The sequence below is a fragment of the Aedes aegypti genome, chromosome 2 (genome assembly GCF_002204515.2).
Source record: "Aedes aegypti strain LVP_AGWG chromosome 2, AaegL5.0 Primary Assembly, whole genome shotgun sequence".
NCBI lineage: Eukaryota > Metazoa > Arthropoda > Insecta > Diptera > Culicidae > Aedes > Aedes aegypti.
The window spans coordinates 340,634,222-340,650,307 of NC_035108.1; the positions used below are offsets into that span (position 1 = coordinate 340,634,222).

At 39.0% G+C, this 16,086-nt stretch overlaps 1 protein-coding gene across 4 annotated transcripts in view; it reads right to left on the bottom strand.

The window, feature by feature from the left end:
* The window catches only part of LOC5571212, an 80,850-nt gene that overhangs the window by 20,320 nt on the left and 44,444 nt on the right, over positions 1–16,086 (bottom strand). The window lies entirely within an intron of this gene.

The following is a 16,086-nucleotide window of genomic DNA, read 5'->3' on the forward strand; positions in this document are numbered from 1 at the left end:
AAGTACTCACTGCAAGAAGTACAAACAGTTCGGGAATTATCGCTACCCGTACAAACACTCACGTACGAGCATCTTTCAGAGAAGCTACACCAAGGCAATTCCAAGGTTGCTGATAGGATTCAACAATTTGGATTTGATGGTTCCGATGAAGGTGCGTGAAGGCCTCCGACGTGAACCTGTAGATGCTAAAACCAGACTAGGGTGGTGCATCTAAGGCGGAAAATCAAACGGTAGTCAACAGCCATCAGTGAATTACCATGCTTGTGGATGTTCGTCAGATCAAACATTACATGACCTCGTTAAGCAGTTCTTTGCTACGGAGGAAATCGCCGTACAATCCACTACTCCACTCGTATCGGAAGCAGAAAAGCGTGCCCAGCAAATACTAGAGGATACGACGTTTCGAGTCGGTAACCGATTCGAAACCGGTGTACTTTGGAAGTTTGATCACGTAGAGCTTCCAGACAATTATAATATGGCTCTTAGACGACTTGAGTGCTTGGAGAAACGTATGAACCGGAACCCAGAGCTCCGACAAACTTTGCAGCGTCAATTGGAAGAATACCAAATAAAAGGGTATGCGCATCGTGCCACGGAGGTTGAACTAGCTAGCGCCGACATGCGCCGCGTATGGTATTTGCCGCTAGGAGCGGTAGTAAACCCTCGAAAACCTGGCAAGGTTCGCATGATTTGGGATGCTAGAGCGGCCGTAAACGGGATTTCCCTCAATTCAGTACTGCTAAAGGGTCCGGATCAATTAACGTCACTTCCTGGTGTTCTGATGCGCTTCCGTCAGTTTAAAGTAGCAGTCTCCTCCGATATAAGAGAAATGTTTCACCAAATCTACATACGCAAGGAAGATCGCCATTCACAGCGATTCCTTTGGCGTGACACTCCTACCGATAAACCCGAGGTATATATTATGGATGTTGCCACCTTTGGCTCCACATGCTCCCCTGCGTCGGCGCAATACATCAAAAACAAGAATGCCAAGAAGTTTCAAGAGATGTATCCCCGAGCAGCAGAAGGAATCGTGAAGAACCACTACGTGGATGATTCCCTGGAAAGCTACGAGTCTGAAGAAGAAGCAATCAAAACATCCCAGGAAATGCGCTTCATCCATGAGCAAGGTGGCTTCGAATTGAGGAACTGGCTATCTAATAGTAGAACGACCCTAAGTGCTCTAGGTGAAACAGATTCTAGAGAAGGCAAAAGGTTCGCAGCAGACAAACAATGCGAGTATGAACGAGTTTTTGGGCTCCTGTGGTTGACGGAAAAAGATGCCTTCGGTTTCTCGACTGAGATGAAACCCGAGATCAGTGAAGTGGCTAAAAAGGACGAATGCCCAACGAAAAGGCAAATGCTGAAGTGTCTGATGTCTCTCTTCGATCCGTTGGGCCTGCTGAGCATATTCGTGGTACACGGAAAGATTCTCCTGCAGGAAGTGTGGAGAAGTGGTGCACAATGGGACGAAAAAGTCAACGACGAGCTCCATATAAGATGGAAAAATTGGATACGACTGTTTGAAGCTGTTCGCATCCTTGAAATTCCCCGCTGTTACTTTCCAGGCGCCACAAAAGAGCGGTACCGTGAACTACAACTACACATATTTGTAGACGCCAGCGAGTCCGCGTACTGTGCGGTCGCGTATTTTCGAACGTTGAACGCCAATGAATCACCTGAATGTGCACTTGTGGCAGCCAAAACAAAAGTGGCCCCTCTGAAAGCTCAATCTATACCGCGCTTGGAGTTGCTGGCCGCAGTACTTGGCGCTCACTTGTCGCAGTTCGTTGAAGGAAACCACGCTCTTCGAATCACAAGGAAAGTATTCTGGAGCGACTCTGCCACGGTGCTTTCATGGTTGCGGGCTGATCATCGACGGTACAAACAGTTCGTTGCCTGCAGAATTGGGGAATTGCTGACGGTTACCGATGTCAAGAATTGGCGTTGGGTACCCTCCAAACAAAATCCGGCGGACATTGCGACGAAATGGGGAAGCGCCCAGACAACCAGAAATCGCATGAAAGTTCACGTTACAACTCGTTTATTCATACTATTTACATCAAACTCGCTAAACACCGTGGATAAACTCGTCAGATTGATGAGTTTCCTCGCATAAAACACTTCTTTTCTGAGTTCATTTGTACATTTTGTTTCGTCCCGTACACACGTACAAAGTAAGTCGGATCAATCCGTAGCAGCTGTCAAATCATCATTTGTTATCATAAGTTAAGTCGCATAATATTGCAGGTTACTTCGGTAGAATATTTATACACTCGCATTGTATGTTATTATTCATCACATAATATATGCACGCATATCGCCTCCACTTTTGTACGTAGAAGGCCGTTTCGCAACATCTTATAAGTGAAATTTTGCACATATAGAGCCTCCAGGTGATTTCGTTATACGTACATTTTGGTTGTCTGGGCGGTCCGGACCTATCTGCAAACAGCGTTTGGTTTAATGGTCCTCATTTTCTGCGGCTATCTGAAGCAGAATGGCCCACACAGCGAATTTATACGCCACCAACTGAAGAAGAACTTCGTCCATGCTATGCGCACAAGGCAATACAAATTCCGGAGGAACTGGTAGATGTATCCCGCTTTTCTCGGCTAATAAGAGCTGTTCGTACTGCCGCCTATGTGATTCGTTTTATCGGAAATATCAAACAAAAGGTTGCTGGACAAATACGAAATTCAGGTCCCTTGACTTCAGAGGAGCTTCAGAAGGCAGAAAGGCTGCTTATTCGCCAGGCACAGTGGCAAAGTTTCCCGGATGAGATGATGGTTCTTGAGAGAAATCGTTCGAAGCCGCTGAAGGAGCAAATACCACTGGAGAAAACTAGTGATATTTTTCCACTGTGTCCAATATTAGACAACCAAGGCATCATTCGAGTGGACGGCAGAATCGGAGCGGCTCCAAATGTTGAAAACGAAGCAAAGTTTCCAGTTATACTCCCAAGAAAACACGTATTGACTACGCTACTGCTGAACTATTATCATCGTAAATTCGTTCACGGCAACACGGAAACTGTAGTGAATGAAATTCGTCAGCGATACTATGTTCCACGACTTAGAACAGCAGTAAGTAGTGTAGCCAGAGCTTGTCAATGGTGCCGAGTTTACAAATGTTTACCAAAAGTTCCCCGCATGGCACCGCTACCGCTAGCTAGGATGGCTTCGTTTGTACGACCGTTTACTTATACCGGACTGGACTTTTTCGGACCTTTGACTGTAAAGATAGGCAGAAGTACTGCGAAACGCTGGGTAGCCGTATTCACGTGCCTAACAATACGAGCAGTGCACGTGGAAGTTGCACATAATCTATCTACGGAGTCCTGCATCAAATGCATCCGTCGGTTTATCTGTCGTCGAGGATCACCTGCTGAGTTCTATACAGATAATGGAACGAATTTCCAGGGCGCTGAAAGACTACTGAAGGAGCAGATAGAACAATTAGCAGTTACATTCACAGGCACCACTACCAAATGGATGTTCATCCCTCCCGGTACTCCACACATGGGCGGGGCCTGGGAGAGGATGGTCCGCTCAATTAAGACAGCCGTGGAGGCGGCATATAACAACAACCGCAAGCTGGATGCTGAAGCGCTGAGCACCTTAATGGTGGAGGCCGAATCAATTGTTAACAGCCGGCCGCTAACATATCTACCGTTGACGTCAGAAGAGAGCGAGGCAATAACACCAAACCACTTCCTTCTGGGTAACTCAAATGGAGTACCTCCCAACGCTGACTAAGCGACCAAAGTGGTGTGGAGAAGAGAAACCGATAGCTGAAGGACAGTTAGGCCGGAACAAATTTGAAATTTTACTTTTGTCTCCCCCCCCTTCAAAATTTTCAAAAAGTCAGAAGGGGAAAATAAATAAAATGTCTTATATTCAGTGTAGATTTTCATTGATCTTCGTGTTTTTTAGCTAGCTTTGTAATTCGTCTTTACTGTTTTAAATGAGATAACAGGGGTTATTCGATTACAAGTCCTCAATCTATTTGTTTCACTGTAACTGTGTCGCCTATGACTTACATGAATTCTTACGTCCCCACTGGGACAGAGCCTGCTTTACACAACAGTATGCGAGGCCGCCATCTTTTCGAATCCAACATGTTCGTAGCAAACGTTGGATACTCAAATGCATTTCAATGTGGATACTCAATTGATCTTGGCTGCTGCCAAATCCATTAGGTGGGATTGGGGTTGCCATATACGTGGCTTTACAGCTTAGTGTCCTTATGAACACTCACAGTTATTAATCGAGAGCTTTCTTTGACAATGTTGCCATTTTCGCATTCGTAAAACATGTGGCAGGTACGATGACATTTAATGCCCAGGGAAGTCAAGGAAATTTCCATTACGAAAAAACCCTGGACCGACCGGGAATGTTACTTTAGGACTGTTCTAAATTTAAAAAAGTTTAAAAATTCAATCTCCCATATCTTTCTTACAATCCTTACCATACTAATAGAGTTCGGTGAAATTTTCAGCTTTCTAGGTGGTGATTTGAAGGTGGTCCAATGTTGGTTTATTTGGAAATAACTATGGAGAAATGTTGAAAAATGTTCTAAGCACGTTAGTACTGGAATGTAAGTACATATTTATCATCCCAAACTCATTCTCCAAACCATAATAAAGAAGTTTGCTAAAGAGAGCAATTCAATCCGACCGATAGGAGAAAAGATATTCATAAGTTTGTTAGCTATTATTTAGCTTCACAGCCCTGCAAACATCTATAAAAATCCCAAAGATAATTTGCTCAAAACGGATTTGTTTCTCCAGCAACTTCCTTCATTAAGGCTTGAAGAATAAGTTTTCCCTATGGGATGATATGTTTGTACTTACAGTACTAACGTAATTGAAACATTTTTCAGAATTTCTGCATATTAATTTTCATATAAACCTACATCGTCTTTGAGCCATCTTTAAATCACCACCTAGAAAGCTGAAAATTTCACAGAACAATATTTTTATGGTGATGATTATAAGAAAGATATGAGAGATTGGATTTTCGAACATTTTTAAAATTTGAATCGCCCTAATGTTACATACATATTGGACCGAATTGATACAATCTAAATATGATTTCTAGTTGCACATAAGTGCAACATTTTCGCAGTTTTCTTGAAATTGTTAATAGCTACAGTACAATTTGAAAGCCGTTTTATGAAAAATGTTATGCGATGGATGTTACTAACAATAAAAAAAATTTCGTGTGTATTATTCAAACATTTTGATTTGACGGATATATGTGGTAAAACATGGTTTTTCACCATATGAGAATAAAAAATGATGAATTTCCCTGAATTTCCATTTTATTATTTTTTGTCCCCCCCCTCGACACATTTTGATGGAAGGTGACAAAAGAAGATTTTAACATTTGTTCCGGCCTTAGTGATGGTGGTTGGCGAAGGGCGACGGAATGAGTGGACTAGAGGCCGAATTGTCCAAACTATCAAGGGGGCAGATGGGAGGATTCGACAAGCTATAATACAAACGGCGAGGGGGCTTGCGCGTAGGCCTGTGGCTAGGCTTGCTGTTTTAGAGGTTGATGAAGTTGTAAAAACTGGACCTGGTGGCCAGTGTTACGGGGGAGAGGATGTGGATACTGGCATCACTTCTGGTCACGACACTGTGACGGCTGGAACAGCCGTTTATGTACCTGTCAAGCTGACAGGTCCGAAAGGGAAAGACAAAAAGAATTGAAAAGCTTTATCTATCTATCAACCATTGTTAAAGTAGAACGTGGATTTGATGACGCTAAGGTGAACATTTATAAAGCACAATGCACCAGTAATTGAACTAAATCTAATTTCCTTACAGCTAAATTACGAGCTAAAATCTGTAAAATCTAAAATTAGTTGTTCCTTACCTAAATTGTTAGTGGTTTCATGCAAATTGTAAGTAACTTAAACCTATTGTTAGACATAACCTAATTTGAAATGATCATGCAGGAATCACACAAGACATAAAGAGTACGGGAGAATTGTCCTTAAATCTACACATGCAAACCGATTTATGTAAGTAAAACTTCAAACAAAACAAAGATACTAAAGCTAATCAGAAAATAAAATTTACAGCAAAAGCTACGTTACAACAAACAACAAACCCGTTGTAATTTGCTCGACGAAAATCGACCTTGTGAAGGACGTTCTTATCCCCTCAAAATTTTGGGAACAGCTACCGTTACACTTTATCTTCTTTTTCCTGACGTTACGTCCCTACTGGAACAGAGCCAGCCCCTCAGCTTAACTAGTTTTAAAACAAATTATCAAATAGGATTTTTTTACGCTTATTTGCTACCTGAATGATTCTTCTGCATATCTTCGAATTGAAAAATTGCTTTATTTCTTTCATTTATTTGGTCTAAAACCATTGATAGAAATGAATAATCAGTTGAACAGCTAAGATAAGATAAGAATGATAGAATCTGATTGTTTTTTTTAACGGAGGTCTAATAAATCAACATGATGAGCACTGAGATGGTAAAATATTATTTAAGTGCTAAAAACCAAGATGGCATCGAAATCCAAGACGGCCGCCAGATTTTCCAACCTCAAAATGATACACCTGCGTTTCGGTGTTACGTCCACATTAGAACAAAACCTACTTCTCATCTTTCAATTTCGCTATTTTTAACATGCATGTTGGGCGGTACTGAAAACAATACTTTATGGCTCAGAAAATCAAAATCAAAATCGTAAAACATGATTTAGAAAATCATTCATATCATAGGGTAAATACCATTGCTCACCTAGTTTTTGTAGCCTATCTTACGCAATTTTTCCTCAGCTTTCTGATGGTGATCTCAGAATTCAAAACTAGCGGTGCGCTAATGGTGAAAAAGCGAATTTTCTAACAAAATTCAAGATGGCGGCCAAATTTAAAAAAGCCGCCAAAATTTTTTTAACTTTAAATGAAAGCTATATTCTTTCTCTATACGATTCCACTAAGTTTGCTATGTGTTCCAAGCGAAATATGAGACATATCACGTGAAGAAATACCCAAGATTTATCAAAAAATGGGCTTTTTCGCAAACTGTCCAGTTTGCTGGCGTACGAGGGGTCTACCAATTTGAGAAAACAGAAAGGACCACCCTTAAGTTTTATCGAAAACTAGCGATCAGTGGCATAAAATTCAAGAGTTTATCTTTCGATATCTAGGAGGGAAACGATTCCGAATCAGTGGAGTAGCAGACCTCTTAACTTCTAAAATAAGCTTTCTGTTTCAAGGAATCTAAATGTCTCATGCGATGAATCCTGTTCACAGTTTCAAAAAACGACTTTGAAACTTATAAGTAGAAGCAATAATTTGATACGCTAGAGTACCGATGCATGGTCCAAATCAGTATCATTCAATCATGTTTAATGGTGACAAACTGTTTTCTCCAAAAGGTATAAATAGCGGTATCTTTTTCTGAAGAGGCTCTATGCAAAATAGTAAAGAATGATATTTGTATAAAAAAACGACTACTTCATTATTTCTCAATAGTAATGGAGTAGAACGACATGCACTAAACAAAGGACACGGGTATACCACAAAAGATCAAAGAAAACTGGTCGCAGTGGTTCATCCCAAACAGAAACAAGATATTGGAAAAAGGAATGACAAAATGAAGATCTCGTGATCAACGTGTGCTCACCAGGGTTGGCCATACGCGCTCAACAAAATGCGACTTGTTTTCAAGAAACGATCCCGATATTTATGATTTGTGTAACAGTTTACTAGATGATAGATATATATTTTTTTTTTTTTTTGAATGCCGAAAATTTGATGATGTCAGAAGGAGATTAGGAATTAGCTTTAAGTAACGACCGAAATGAAGAAAACTAAAATTATAAAGTATCTCAAAGATGGCAGAGACAATTAATTGTATTAATTGTAAGCCTATTTAATAAAAAAAATGGATTCAGCAAACCTAAATGATGGAAAGTGAAATATTCTAGAAATTTAATTTATGCTAATCTAAAACAGGTGATGACGCCAGGCAACAATGTAGGTTAAATCTACATTTCTGCAGTTATGAATAATTCATATCTCCGCAGTTCACCCGCAAACTATCACTCTAACTTTCACAAATTGAACTTGACCATGACGAATAGAAGTTCCATTGAACCGGCAGCCATGTATCCCCCTCGTATCCATCATCAGTAACATTCTCCAATTAACTGGCGGTGTTGTTTACAAATAATTGAACAAAACACCAATCATCCAGTTGTCTCAGTAGCATTCTAGTCACAACAGTTTGCAACTATCAAATGTGCGGCCACTGGCGACAGTAGAAACGTGTCTGCGTGCCGTGAATTACGCGCCATGAATCGATAATACGAATCGCCGGCCGAGGTAAACTTTGGCGATCGTCGAATAACTTGGCACAGATATTCTCGATTGACCCAATGATAGGCTCATAGGAAGGTACTCATCAACTGCGAGGTGCGCAATAAATTAAAATAAAAGAATTGCTCATGCCAACTGCATTGAGGGAAGAGCTTGCAACCGGCTCGAAGGCGGTCATTTGGAAGGCGATTCTAGAACCCAGATTGCGTCGACTCATCCGTCTTGGCCAAACACGAGGCAACGAGCCATATGTGTGAGTGTCGGTCACTCGGTGAAACGTGCCTCGAATACCACGGCGGACTTCCATCCGCCCAGAGTTTGGTCCACACGTCAGCCGGAATGGATTTAGATGATGATCCACGGGAGATAAAATGGGAGAAACCAGAAGGCAGAAGTCGTTAAAAAAAAGCCCGCTAATGATGATTTCAACTGACCGGCCTCGCGTAAACAAGGTTTGCCAAAAGGAAATGCCCTCCTCTTCTGAAGGTCGTTCGCATGATAATTGAATCATCTTGCAATTATAGATACGGTGTGTTTGAAACTGAAAAAATTACCATCATTTCTGTACCCACAATTTGAATAATATGGTATCCCCAGCATCTCTTAGAATTTGAAAATTGTTGTCGAGGTGAATGAAAGTAATAGTGATTTTAAGATTTCGAGCCATTAAAGAGGGTCTTTTCATGGGTTCTTACTATTGAACAAATAAGCCTTATTAAAACGATTTCTACCGATAATTCCTTTACTTCAAGAAATAGAGAGGTGCGATGTTCAGCAAAAACACGCGTTTTTAGATATCTAACAACTTTGTACAAGACATAAAAAATGATAAAAATATTATTAAAAAGCTATGAACAATAATGAATTTAAACGAATTTTTTCATACGACTTTGTGTACATTCTTTTAAAAAATTCGTAATTCTTTTACAAGATTTTCAACATTTTTCATGTCTTCTACAAAGTTGTTAGATATCTTAAATCGCACCTCTCTATCTCTTGAAGTAAAGGAATTATCGGTAGAAATCGTTTTAATAAGGCTGATATGTTTAATATTAAGAACCCATGAAAAGACTCTTATAGACAAATGTTTTTATCATCTGCCGTCAGTGAAGATATGGTATCTTCATGATTTGTAAGAGATTTCTGCGCCATTTTGCGCCGAAGGCAGTTAAAGGGGCCTAAACTACCGCTTGAAAAAAGAGTAATTCATAAATAACTTAGTTACTTCAAAAGATAGCGTGATGATATGTTCAGCAAAAACACGGGTTTATTCATAACAAAAAACGATGTAGAAAACACAAAAAATGTCAAAATTCTTGGAAAAAAGTTATGATTAAAAATATGATTTTTAGGGCCCATTCACATACAACGGCATATATCTCAAAAAGTATAAGAGATAGAAAAATTATGTCTTCGACAAAGTTGTTTCAAATTGCCAATTCTACAACTTTGCCGAAGACACCATATGTCTAACTAAATGTTTTGAAAAAATTGATTTTCTATCTCACTGCTAGGTGGATTGGTCACAAAACTTTTTTCATCAGAAGATGCGCTTTAGTATACCAAAAAACTTCTAATCGCTAAAAACAACGGTTTTAGCGCTATTCAAAAAGCGCATGAAATCGACGAAATAAAACGCAGTGCCGTGTGTTCATTATGCCCCTAATCCGCCTATCCATTGAAAAAAACTTTGATTTTCAAGTCCACATCCGTATCTGGACTGACATAGTCTCTGATCCCAATTTCAGCTGATTTCATTAATTCAGATAAAGCGGTGCATCATATAGATTTTAATGCTTTGGAACTATTTATAAGATTGCAAACATGATAACTAAGTAAAAACGTTACATCAATTATTTCTTTTACCACGAAATGATAGATATACTCCGGTGCAAAAGTTGCAATACTTAAAGAAGCGATTCCATACTTTTGGCATGTAGTGGTTGTCTAATACAAGTTTGCTGAAGAAAGTATATCGATAACACTGAATTCTGTCTATGCTTCATTCGATTTCATACTCAAAAGTATCTAACAATGTAATTTGCTGTGCACTCGGCATTCGAAAGGTATATAGTCAAGACCTGCTCAGCCTGTTTGAATCACGACAATATTTGGTGGTGGGCAAAATTTTGAGCAGTCCATCAAAAATCTGTTTGTAATAAAATCGAATGAAATCAGTCATTTTTTCTTACTTGAAAAATATACTTGCAGCTTAGCACCTTTCCTTAGTTTTTTTTTTTTGAGCAGCTTGCCTTAAATTTCATGAGAATGAAATCCAAGTTTTTATAAGAAAACTACTCAGAATTCTTCCAGCATTCAACCTGTCCCTGAAACCTGTGCTGAAAGTCTTGCGCTGGATTAAAAAAACATGTACGAGATTTTTCGATAAAACTTCCTAAGATTTTGCGACAATTTTGCCTAGAATTAAACGAGAATTATGAGCAGAATTTTGTAAAATTTGTGCACAGCATTATGTCAGAATCTTCTTTAAGATTTGTTCTGTAATCCTATCAAGAAATATGTGAAATTTATATCTAGTATTTTATTTGAATCCAACTCAGAATCCAGCCCAACACAAATGAGAATCCTGCACAAGTTTTAAATAAAATTTATGTCAATATTCAATGACCACGATCCACACAAAGTTTAAAATTTTCAAAATGTTCACGATGGAGGAGGAGAGGTCTTGAAAAAACCACAGCGCCTTTACTGATTAACCGACCATTTTTGTATATGTATAATGTGTGGCAGGTTCGAAGGTACTAGGGTAATTCGCTTAATGTTGAACATTTAATAATCTCGCCCATTGTTGAACAGTCCGTGTATTTCTTATGGCGTATTCAACATTTAGCGAACATGTTTGCTGTTCAACAATTGTCGAATTAATACACTACCGTGCAAAAATTTGGGTTCACCCCCTTAAAACATACAAAAGTGTTTTGTTCAAATCTCTCTTATTACACGTCCAATTGGTACTCTCTATGGCACATTCAAAAGCCAATGAGTTATTATTTTTTCGTAAGTATTTTCCAAAAAAATAGATAATGAATTTTGTTTACTTAATTTTTTTCTTAAAGTTGTGACATTTTTCAAAAAACACACTGAAAAAACATGGCTAATTACTCCAGCAGTGGATCGACCAAAATTTTAAATCAATGTGTCATTAGATTCGTAATCTTACATTATTTGAAGAGCGCTCAGGAATAAGTATTCAAATTCAATGAAACAGTCATTCAAGTCATCGTGCGAAAGTTTGGGTTCACCCCTCAGTATGATGCGTATTTTTTGAATATCTCTGCCATTTTTCAACCGATTTCAATAGTTCATCCAGTTTTTTACGCTGGGCCGCTATAAAATTTTGAATCACCCCCACTTGAAGTTTCTTGCCTACACTATAAATTTATTGTGTGTCCACTGAAACCATAGTGTTTATGATTTCTAAACAATACGGTATATTTTTCATTTGAATCACGAAACTGTTCATAGTATCGAAGTATATTTTAAATTGCGGTGCCTATAATAAAAAAAATGAAATAAAAAAAATAAATGTTGAGATAAAGAAAATTTAAGTATAAGAAATGCAATACGAAAAGATCCTATACAAACACCAGTGAAAATGTTTGCCAATTCTATCAACAAACTAGAATTACTGCCTACTAAGATCCTGCCATAAAATCTGTACGCAAGAAACGTCAAAATCGAGTCACCCCTGGTTGTTTTATGGCTAGCGTAAAAAGCTGGATAGCTTTTTCAAACGAAAAAAATGGCGCGTACATGATTGGTTTGAGATTTTATAGAATTTTTGTGTTTTAAGTAAGTTCAGGTGAACCAAAAATTTGCACGATACACCATGGTGAAGGGTGAATCCATACTTTTCCACGATGACTTCAATGACTGTTTAATTGATTTTGACATTTTTCCGCCAAAATTTTGTGAGCGCTCTTCAAAGAATATACGATAACGAATCTAATGACGCATTGATGTAAAACTTTTGGTAATCCAATTCTGAGGAAATCAACCATGTTTTTTCAGTGTTTTTTTTTTTTTTTTAAATGTCGCTACTTTAAGTATAAATTTAGTATACAAAATTAAAACAATGTTTTTGGAAAAATATCTACGAAGTAAGAATAACTCATTGCCTTTCAAATGCGCCTTAGAAAGTATCAATTGGACGTGTAATCACAGAGATATGGACAAAACACTTTTGTATGTTTTTTAGAGGGTGAACCCAAACTTTTGCACGGGAGTGTATGCTCTGGTAAGTCGAGAACATTTCCAATCCAAAAAGACCCTTGACCGGTGGGATTCGAACCAATACCCCTGAGCTTGGGCCTTACTGGAAGCAGCGCGTTTACCGCTAAGCTACATGTGCCTCCCAAACATAAAATACCGAATACCTTTTCCAATACGGCCAAATTTTGAAAAAAAAAAACAATTGTATTAATATATGTCAACGGAATCATTCGGCAAGTCATGATTTATGCTTCATTTATAAATAAAAATAAACTTAATAGCAGACGAATTACATAACTTTTAACAAAAATCGAAATTTCGGGTCCAGTTCAAATATAGCTTTAGTATGTATGTATGTTTATTTAGTTGTGACGATAACCTATTAGTTTTAAACTTTTTACAAGGTCAATTTAGTAAATCCTTCAAGAAACCCTCCAGAGATTGCTTCAAGAATTCCTCTCAAAAGACTCTTCCAGAGTTTTCTCCAGAAGTTCTTTCGAAGATTTTACCAGAAATTTGTCCAAGATAATCTCTAACGTAATCCCTACAGCGATTTATTCAGAAAAACCACTGGCGGTTTTGCCAGAGATTCCTCCAGGAAGAACTTTTGTTCGTTGCCAGGTTTTCTATACCGGTTTCCGATAGGGCTCCATAAATACCTCCAAGCAATTGCTTATCAATTGCTAAGCAATTGCAATTAATTATCTCTATATTCTCTATCAGCTCATCCCTGAAACAATTTCAAGAGGAAACCATGTAGATTTTTTTGGAGCAATTCTAGGATACATTCCTGAAAAAAAAAAAAATCTGAAAAAAAGAAATCTCTACAGGAATCCCTGTGAAGATTTTCCTAGAGAAATCCAGAGACTCCTCTGGAGAAAGTTTTGTAGGAATCTTTGAAGGGATTATCTATGTTAATTACTGAAGGACTCCTGGAGGCATCTCTGGAATCCCTGGAGAATCCTTAGAGGTATCCTAGAAATAGTCACTGTAGATATTTTGCTGGTGGAATCCGTAGAGATATTCCCGAAAAAAAACCTGTAGAGATTTTTCTGGAGAAATCCCTGGAATAACCCTGGGAGGAATTTCTGGGGGTATCCCAGGAGAAATCTGGAGGAATCCATGAGGAGATATTCCAAAAGGATTTTATGTAGAGATTTTTCTTGAGGATTTTTTGTAGAGATTTCCCTAATGAAATCCCTGGAGAAAATCTTAGGATAATTTCTGATGAAATTCCTGCAGAAATTCATGGGAGAATCTTTCAAGGAGTTTCAAGAGGAACTCTTGGAGGAATCCCGAGGATTTTTGGATGCCAAGAACGTATTGCTGGGGAAACCCTAGAGAATAATGTGGAGAAATTTGGAGTAAGTCATGTAGCGATATTCCTGATGGTAGCTCTGGGAGAATTTCTGGGGGAAATTCTTGAGGAATCTCTTGAAGAATTTGTGAGTTGTAGAACACCTAGAAGAATCCCTGGTAGAATCCCTAGAGCGATCCGTGGAACAATCGCGGAAGAAATATCCGGACTAATTCCTGGACGAATCTCGAGAGAGCTATCTTGGAGGAATCCTCAGAAGAAATTCTGGAGAAATCTCTAGAGAAATATCTTGAGTAATCCTTGAAGAGATTGTCCTAGTGTAAGCCCTAGTGAAATTTCTTGGAAAATCCCTGGAGAAATCTCCGGAGAAATTCCTGAGCACTCCTGGAAGAATTTCTAAAACAGGTCCAGAAGGAATCCTTTGACAAATTCTTGGAAGAATCCCAGAAAATATTTTACTGGGGGAATCTATGGAGGACATGGAGACATTTCTGCAGGAACTCCTTATGGAATTTCTAAAGGAATCTCTGTCTGGAGCCCTATCGGAACCGGTCTAAAACGTTTCATGATGAACAAAATTTCGTCCTGGATGAATCTCTGAAATCGCTGTAGGGATCACGGTGGAAATTACTTTGGAGAATTTTCTGGAGAAATCTCCAGAAGTCTCTTGAGATACTTCGAGAGGAATTTTTGGAGGCATCTCTGGAGGTTTTCCTGAAAGAACTTCTGGAGCCCCATTTGAACAGGTTTCAAAATTAAGATTGCTGTCAAAATATATAATTTGTCAGCGATGCAATGTCATTTTACTGTTTTACTAATATATAACAAGAACTCGAATTATGATTTGCTGCCGAATGATGCCGATTTCTTATATTATATTGTTCTTTTTTACTAATTTGGCTGAAACGGAATTGGTATTCGAGTATGATGATCTGATGTTTAGGAGGCCCATATAGCCGTAGCGGTGAACGTGCAGCTTTTCAACAAAACCAAGCTGAGGGGCATGGGTTTGAATTCCACCGGACGAGAATCTTTTTGAAAACGAATAATGTTTTCGACTTACCAGAGCATAAAGTATTGTGAGGAAGTGATGAACTGTACATGAATTGATACGCATGCTTAGAAAAATAAGAAACAAACATGCTAACAGTAATTGGTCTAATTTTGGCTCGAAATGATGCTTTTAGGTAATCGTTTTCAAATAACTTCAAGTATCTTCGTATCTGCCACACTAAAGGGCGAAAACGAAATTATTGCGACACATTCAACAGGGCATAACTTTTCTACCATTGGGTAAAAATCAACCAAATTTTGCACACTTTTTCATTGATGTGTATTGTTTACATGCTGTCAAACTCGAAGTCGTGTTTTTCGATTCAACGAAAATGGAGGTGAACCAACGCGAGTCGAGAGAATAAATTCTTTCCAAACACCTGGAATTTCCTGACCTGTCGCACCAGCAGTTGGGAAAAATGTTGAACATTCATCATTCAACCGTCTCCAGAGTGTTGAAGCGGTTCCAGGAGCGGTTGACGTTGGACCACGGCAAAGGAGCTGGAAGAAAACCGTGACCGGAGAACAAAATGACGGAGGGAAAGGTGAAGCGGAATATTAAATCAAATCCCAACGTCTCAAGCCATGATTTGGCTAAAAACAGCGGCATTTCGCAGAGCTACGTCCAGAATGCAAAGAAGAGAGCTGGACTACATACACCTAAGTTACAGAACTTTCCATACCGCGATGAGCGACAACAATCGACGGCCAAAACTCGGGCATGGAAGCTCTACGAGAAGATGCTGACAAAATATGGCTGCTGTGTGAAGGACGACGAAATGTATATAAAAGCCAATTTTAAGCAAAATCCGGGGATGGAGTTTTTCACCGGCAAGAGCAAATATCCAAATATCTTATTTGGCAGGCCATCTGCTCTTGCGGATTGAGGAGTGAGCCTTTTGTGACAAAGTGCACAGTAAATGGCGAGATCTACAAATCTGAGTGCCTCGAGAAGCGCCTTTTGCCGTTCTTGCAGCAGCACGACAAAGCTTCGCTATTTTGGCCAGATTTGGCATCACGCCACTATTCTAAAAGTGTCCTGGAGTGGTATGAGACCAATTCTGTCCATTTTGTTCCAAAGGACATGAATCTGCCAAACTGTCCGGAGCTGCGCCCGGTGGAGCAGTACTGGGCA